The sequence below is a fragment of the Pseudorasbora parva genome, chromosome 14, assembly GCF_024679245.1.
Source record: "Pseudorasbora parva isolate DD20220531a chromosome 14, ASM2467924v1, whole genome shotgun sequence".
Classification (NCBI taxonomy): domain Eukaryota; kingdom Metazoa; phylum Chordata; class Actinopteri; order Cypriniformes; family Gobionidae; genus Pseudorasbora; species Pseudorasbora parva.
In genome coordinates this window covers 44,142,911-44,150,792 of record NC_090185.1, presented here as the reverse complement: position 1 = coordinate 44,150,792, position 7,882 = coordinate 44,142,911, and positions in this window count along the sequence as shown.

The window sequence follows — 7,882 nt, the reverse complement described above, 5'->3', positions numbered from 1 at the left end:
AATTTATATTAATAGAATATGGTTTACAACTGCAAGAGGTAGTATTCGGTAGAAGGTGTAGACAAGCATAATTTAGGGGGTTAGTTAGGGTTATTCACTTACTGTCACGTTGTTCCAAACCCGCAAGACTTTCGTTCATCTTCATAACATAAATTAATATCTTTTGATGAAATCTCAGATGTGCCCCTTTTTGACAGTCTTCACAACTAACGTTAGCACTTTGAAGCTTCAAAAGTTTTTTTATTTTATTTTTTTATATGAATCGAGCGATTTAGTCCACATTTTCTGAAGAGACACCATCGAAAATTAACTTAACATATCTCGGGACAGGCACGGACAAAATGGCGGTCGAGGTAACGTTAAAAAATATACTGTCTATACGTTTAAATAGGTACAAATGTAAAGTATGTATAGTAAGTGGATTGCTCAGAGTAAATTAATAGCATCTACTGTTATTAATGTACAGTTAAACGAAAGCAGGAGCGGAAAATTTGTTAAGTAACGTTATGTTCTGACAGAAGACCAAGCTAGAATTATAAGTTAAACTTCACCGAATCAAACCCGTAGCCAATACAGCAAATAATATATAATAAAGTTGACATATTCAGAAGCAATTTTTAAAAATGGATTTACCTTTTCCCTTCCAAATGCCAGCGTCGTGATGACAGTGTGGCGCACTTTCTTCCTAGTCCACTGAAGAGAATTGTGTCGTATGAGACGCAGCGCGGCTGTCATTTGGCCGTGAGGTCGAATCTCAATTGAGCTGAGAGCATAAAACTGCGTTTATACAATAAAATCGTTAGAGATATATTTAATATATGTTGATAACAGCCTCTATTAACAGAATTTTTGGAAATAAGACGAAAGAAACCCAATAAAAGCGGCAGTTAAGACTTGAGGCAAAAAACGTCTCAGGTTACGTATGTAACCCTAGTTCCCTGAGGGAACGAGACGCTGCGTCGAAACGCTGTGAGAACGCCTCTGCGTTAATGCGTCGTGAAGCGCCTGTAGAACCATTCCATCGGAAAAAAGATTGATCGTCGGCGTGATGACGTCATCGACCGGAAGCTATAAAACGTCCGTGAAAACAAACAGGAACTAGCTTCTGATAAAGCCTGAAGTAAGTGATCACGGACACGCCGGGAGTATGGCAGAGCGACGCAGCGTCTCGTTCCCTCAGGGAACTAGGGTTACATACGTAACCTGAGACGTTCCCTTTCGGGGAACTCGAGCTGCGTCGAAACGCTGTGAGAACGCTTATACCCACATCGCCATAGGACCAAGTGTCTCGTATGTGTGAAGCCGAAGCGCACACGGTTACGAGAGTACCTGTGCCCCTACTGTAGATGCCAGGTCTAGTTCGTAGAACCTGACGAAGGTAGAAGGAGACGACCATCCGGCCGCGTTGCAGATATCGTGGAGGGAAGCCCCCGACAAGAGTGCTTTAGAAGCAGCCATACCCCTGGTTGAGTGCGCCCGGACAGCCAGTGGAGATGGCTGCCCGGTAGCTTCATAAGCAAGTGAGATGGCCTCGACCACCCACTTGCTCATCCTCTGCTTGGATACTGGGGCCCCCTTCTTAGGGGGTCCAAAGCAAACAAACAATTGTTCCGATTTCCTCCACAGGGCAGCTCTGTGGACATAAGTATCCAGTGCCCTCACAGGACACAGCAGATTTAACCTTTCCTGGTCTGACGTCATAAACGGAGGAGGACAGAAGGCTTGTAGAGTGATGGGGCCCCGTGGGCTCGTAGGAACCTTGGGGACATAACCCGGCCTGGGATGCAGAAATGCTTTCACCATCCCTGGCGCAAACTCTAGACATGAGGGCCCTACTGACAGGGACTGAATATCTCCTATCCTTTTAAGAGATGAAATGGCCAAAAGGAAGATAGTTTTTAAGGTGAGGAACTTATCCGAAACCTCCTCCAGAGGTTCGAACGGAGGTCCGGACAAGCCCCTCAAAACAATGGCCAAGTCCCATGCTGGGACCCTCGAGTGCATAACTGGCCTCAACCTTAATGTGCCACGAAGGAAGCGTGTAATTAGAGGGTGTCTTCCCAAAGACACTCCACTGCAAGGGACGTGGAAGGCACCCAAGGCCGCCACGTACACCTTAAGTGTGGAGGGGGTCAACCCTGCCGAGAACCTTGCCTGCAGGAACTCCAGCACTGTACCAACCGGGCAGTTAACTGGGTCCCACTGGCGTTCTCTGCACCATGCTGAGAAAAGTCTCCATTTCAAAGCGTACAGCTTCCTTGTGGACGGAGCTCTGGAGTGTAGGATGGTCTCCACGACCTCGGCCGAGAGACCTTCCTCTATGAGCCTAGCCCCCTCAGAGGCCAGGCCCACAGTTTCCACATCTCCGGGCGTGGGTGCAGGAATCTCCCGCCCGCCTGAGAGAGTAGATCCCTCCTGATCGGAATCTCCATCGGAGAGCCTTCCAGGAGAGATATCAGGTCCGAAAACCATACTCGGGTCGGCCAGTTCGGAGCCACTAGAAGTACCTGGGCCCCGTCCCGGCGTACCCTCTCCAGAACTCCTGGAAGCAAGACAATCGGGGGGAAGGCGTACAGAGGCAGCCTCGGCCACTCCTGTACCATGGCATCCAGCCCCAGCGGGGCCGGATGGGTCAGAGAAAACCACTGCGGGCAGTGAGAATTCTCCGCCGAAGCGACCAGGTCTATCTCCGCTTTCCCATAAACCTTCCAAAGGAGCTCCACCACCCCTGGTTGGAGTCTCCAGTCCCCGGGCCTCGGCCCCTGTCTCGACAGGCTGTCTGCTTCCTGATTCAGGGCCCCCGGGATATATACTGCCCTGATTGACAGCAATTTCCCTTGGGCCCACAGGAGGATCCGATGTGCCAATTTGTCCAACGGACGAGACCTCAGACCCCCCTGGTGATTTATATAGGCCACCACGGACATGTTGTCTGTTCTGACTAGTACATGGTGGCCCCTGAGGTCGGGCAGGAACTGTTTCAATGCAAGAAACACTGCGAGCATCTCTAGCCGATTTATGTGCCAGTGCCGCTGATGTTCCTGCCATAGACCCTGGGATGAGCGACCACTCATGGTCGCCCCCCAGCCCGTGAGAGAGGCGTCTGTCGTTAGCGTTACGCGACGAACATGAGCCCCCAACACGGGACCCTGAGATAAAAACCCCGGGTTTTTCCACATGACCAGAGCACGTAGGCATCGCCGCGTGACTTTGATCGTGCGGAGCGGATTTCCCCTCGGGGAGAACCCTTTTGTTTTGAGCCACCACTGCAGTGGCCTCATGTACAGTAGGCCAAAAGGTATCACGTTGGACGCTGCTGCCATGAGACCTAACAGTTTCTGGAACCGTTTCACAGTGACGGCTCGGCCTAGCTTCTGTTCTTTGGCGGCTGCCAGGATCGATGCTATGCGTGTGGGCGATAATTGCGCCCGCATAATTACCGAGTCCCAGTTCACACCTAGAAAAGTGGTTCTCTGAGCCGGAGAAAGCACACTCTTCTTGGCGTTCAGCCTCAACCCCAGCTTCGACATATGGGCGAGAACAGCATCTCGATGCTGAACCGCCATCTGCTCTGTATTCGCTAGAATCAGCCAGTCGTCGATATAGTTCAGTATGCGGATGCCCTGTAGACGCAGCGGCGCCAGAGCTGCATCCACACACTTGGTGAACGTGCGGGGTGACAGTGCTAGACCGAAGGGAAGTACACGATATTGGTATGCCTCTCCCCCGAAGGCAAACCTCAGGAACTTCCTGTGATGTGGAAGGATGGAGACATGAAAATACGCATCTTTGAGGTCTATGGTGACAAACCAATCCTCCGATTTGACCTGCGCTACAATCTGTCTGAGTGTAAGCATCTTGAATTTGAGCTTGGCCACCGAGCGATTCAATAGCCGCAGATCTAATATCGGGCGTAAGCCCCCATCCTTCTTCGGCACGATGAAGTAACGGCTGTAAAAGCCAGACTCCCTGCTGGGAGGGGGAACCCTCTCTATAGCCCCTTTTTGCAGGAGTGTCTCTACTTCCTGTGCCATTACCAGAGCCTGCTCCGGGCCCACCTCTGTAGGTAGGACACCGCAGAAAGGAGGTGGCCGACTTTTGAATTGAATGGCGTACCCCCTTTCTACTATCTGCAGGACCCAACGAGATATATTTGATAGACGTTTCCATTCGTCTAGAAAATCTACTAAGGGAACCAGCCTCTCGAGGCTGGCCTCTGGTGTATTTTGAGCAACAAATGCAGTGCCCTGAAGCGGCGGACCGGCAGGGAACGACTGACTTGACTGCTCGGGGACCCCCCGGAGGGGGTGCGGACCACCCTCGGGTGGCCCGCGGAGACCGACTGCGCCCCGGCATTGCGGCGGGGTTGGCAGCGCGGCCCCCCGAGGGTGCCGTAGGGAAGCGGGTACCGTTGGCAGGGGTAAACACCGCTTCCCTACGGGGGGAACCACCCTCAGCGTCCTGACGCTTCTGGCGTCAGGAACGCTTCGACGAGGCCTTCTTGGCGATCAGGACTGTCCGCAGATCAGCCCTGCCCCTCGAAGGCCTCGCCTGAGAGCGCCGCCCCTCGTCCCCGCGCTGAGGGGGAGCTCGAGCGGCGACGCTCTGCTTTTGTTGCGCCCTGTGAGCGGAGCTCGTATTCGGCTTAGGCTGCCTGATGTCAGCGGCAGCCCCAGGGACCTGGACCCGGAGAGGGAGAAACTGCTTTAGCGCCGCAGCTTGTTTCTTTGACTCCTGGAACCTCTCGGCGACAGTGTGTACTGCGTCACCGAAGAGGCCACCAGGAGACAGCGGCGCGTCGAGCAGGAAGCTTTTCTCCCTCTCCTTGATTTCAGTGGGGTTGAGCCATAAATGCCTCTCCGTAGCCACCAATGCTGCCATAGAGCGGCCAACACATCTGGCCGTCTCTTTGGTGGCCCGGAGAGTAAGATCAGCTGCTGTTCTTAGCTCATTTATGACATCACCCCCCACTTCATCACGTCCATCTAAGTCCCTGAGCAGGTCAGCCTGATAGGCCTGCATTATAGCCATGGTATGCAGGCATGCAGCAGCCTGACCTGCCGCTGAGTACGCTTTGCCCACCAGTGCCGACGTTGTCTTTAATGGTCTGGTGGGCAAAGTCGGGGCCTTCAGGGACGATGCCGAGGAAGGCGAGAGATGGCTCGCGAGCGTCTCTTCTACCTTTGGCATCGCCCCATAACCGTAGTGCTTCAGCCCCATGATGTTGCTGTAGACCGAAGTCTGAGGGCTGAACACACGGTATGATGCCGGTCTCCTCCATGATGTTGCCACCTCGGTGTGCAAATCATGGAAGAATGGCAGGCCCCGCCGCTGAGGTTCTGAAGCGCGAGCGGGCAGGAAACTTTCATCTAATTTGCTAGATCTCTTTCTTCCTGCCTCAGATCTTTCTACGGGCCAGTCAATATTTAATCTGGCCACAGCTCGCGTTAGAACCTCAACGAGCTCCTCACTCGCAGGGGACTGAAGTGGCGAATCTTCAGTCGCGATGCTCTCAACGTCCACCTCCTCGGAGCTGGATAGTTGGAGCACCGGCGGCTCTCTCGGGGGGGAAGAAACCGCAATGCGTGCTTCCAAGCCCCGAGAAGAGCCGCTGGATGGAGCAGGTGAGGGCAGAGATAAGGCAGCGCCCGTCTCAAACCCCTCTGCAACATCCAATTGTGAACCCCACGACTGCAGCCTCCGCTCTGCCTCGGCAGCAGCGGGACCAGAGCCGCGGGGAACACGAGCCGAGGCACCCTCCTCGAAGAGTGCCCGGCGGGAGCGAAGCGTTCTCAGTGGCATACGCTCACAGTGCTCGCAAGCAGCCCCCTCGAGGGCTGCCTGGGCATGCTGCGCTCCCAAGCAGGCAACACAAAGAGAGTGTGTATCCCCACTCGTGATGTAGCGTGGGCAGGGATGTACACACCTCTTGAACTGACTGCTTTCACTCGCCATTTCTCTATCTATTTATTTTCTCTTTTTTGTAAATATAAGGAATATTTAACAAAAGGTGGAAAAACTCTTTCAATAGACAGACAAAAACACCAAATAGACAGACAGGTTCACACAGATCGCTTGCTGAAGGCTCAGAAGCTAGTTCCTGTTTGTTTTCACGGACGTTTTATAGCTTCCGGTCGATGACGTCATCACGCCGACGATCGATCTTTTTTCCGATGGAATGGTTCTACAGGCGCTTCACGACGCATTAACGCAGAGGCGTTCTCACAGCGTTTCGACGCAGCTCGAGTTCCCCGAAAGGGAACCGTGAATATTTCCATATAAGCTCTTTTCTGACTTTTCCACCTTCCACGAAATCTCTAAATACTCATGGATAAAAAACAATTGATAACTACTTGAAATTTGTATATTTACTTACCATAAACTGCATAAACGTCTTCTATTCGCTTCCACCTGAATGCGCTAAGAAAATGGCGGCTTCTCCAACTGGTGTTGTCCGTGTTTTTGCGTGACGTGCGTGCTCTCTTTCACGTCCGCGTTCCCAACCCAGCACGCTGGGTTGCAGCTTAAAAACAACTTTCAACCCAAATTGGGTTAAATCAACCCAGCATTCTTACCCAGCAGTCTCAACCCAGCGTTTGGGTTGAAAAAACAACCCAGCATTTTTTAGAGTGTAGTCCACTAGTCAGGGCACTGCTAGGACATAAGTCAATGGGCTGACTCCCTGATCAGTGCTCTGACTACTGAACTATTGAGATGGTTGAGACGCGCCCATCGAGACCATCACCAGGGAAGTGGAAAAAAAACGAAATTGTTTTATTTGGGAGTTTAAAGAGTGGGAATAAAGGCACCTACAAAAACAAAATATGGACCCAAATAACGAGTACTCTTAATAGTGTGGAGGTTGATAAGTGCACTCCAGCAGTTTAAATAGCTGTTTGGATGATAAATTACCATCACTGCATTATTTTACAGCACGTTTTGAAACAATTAGCATTTAATTTCGTATCACGGCACATGTATTGGGGTGTACGACAGTGATGATGATGTGATGTGCAGTACCATTCATTCACATTAATAATTACATGACAATTTGTAAGATTCTTCTTATTATTATGATTATTATTCTTAATGACGCTTGTTATTCAGAAGAAGAATGTCGTTTTTATTGATTTTATTATTATTTAAAAGAAGAAGGCCATTTTTATTATTTTGTCAGTCTGAATTATTTTAGTCCCAGTCCGTGCGCAGCTGCTGGGCCAGGCGCGGGCCTGAACCGTCAGATAAAGCGCACAGGCTCGCGACTGGAGGAATACATATGCCTACAAATCAAACGCTTTGGTAAAGTCACAAAAATTAAACATTGACGTTCATGTTGCACAAAAATAAACACTGAATGTTGTTGTTGTTTTTTTACAGTGGGTCATAATATAATATAGCATATCTTGTCAGTGCGTTTTGTGGTGTTATGACTTATTTTTCTGCGCATTTTCCCACTAACTCAAACGTGCGTACACCACCTCCTGAGCTGGCGTAGGATTTGAGCGTGTGTGTGTGTGTGCGCGTGCGTACACCACCTCCTGAGCTGGCGTAGGATTGGCGCGTGTGTGTGCGCGTGCGTACACCACCTCCTGAGCTGGCGTAGGATTGGAGCGTGTGTGTGTGTGTGCGTACACCACCTCCTGAGCTGGCGTAGGATTTGAGCGTGCCGTACGCCAACGTCCATATTGATCAATCTCAAAGTCACCGTGGGTTTGGGTGTACGCAAGGTGTACGCACTTTTGCGTACACCTTGTGTACGCAAGGTGTACGCTGGAAATTTGGTGTACGCACTTTTGATAAATGAGGGCCAATATGAGCAATTGATTCAAGATGATCAGAGTTAGAATGCATTGTCCAGTGTGGCTGGTGATTTTGAGGCACC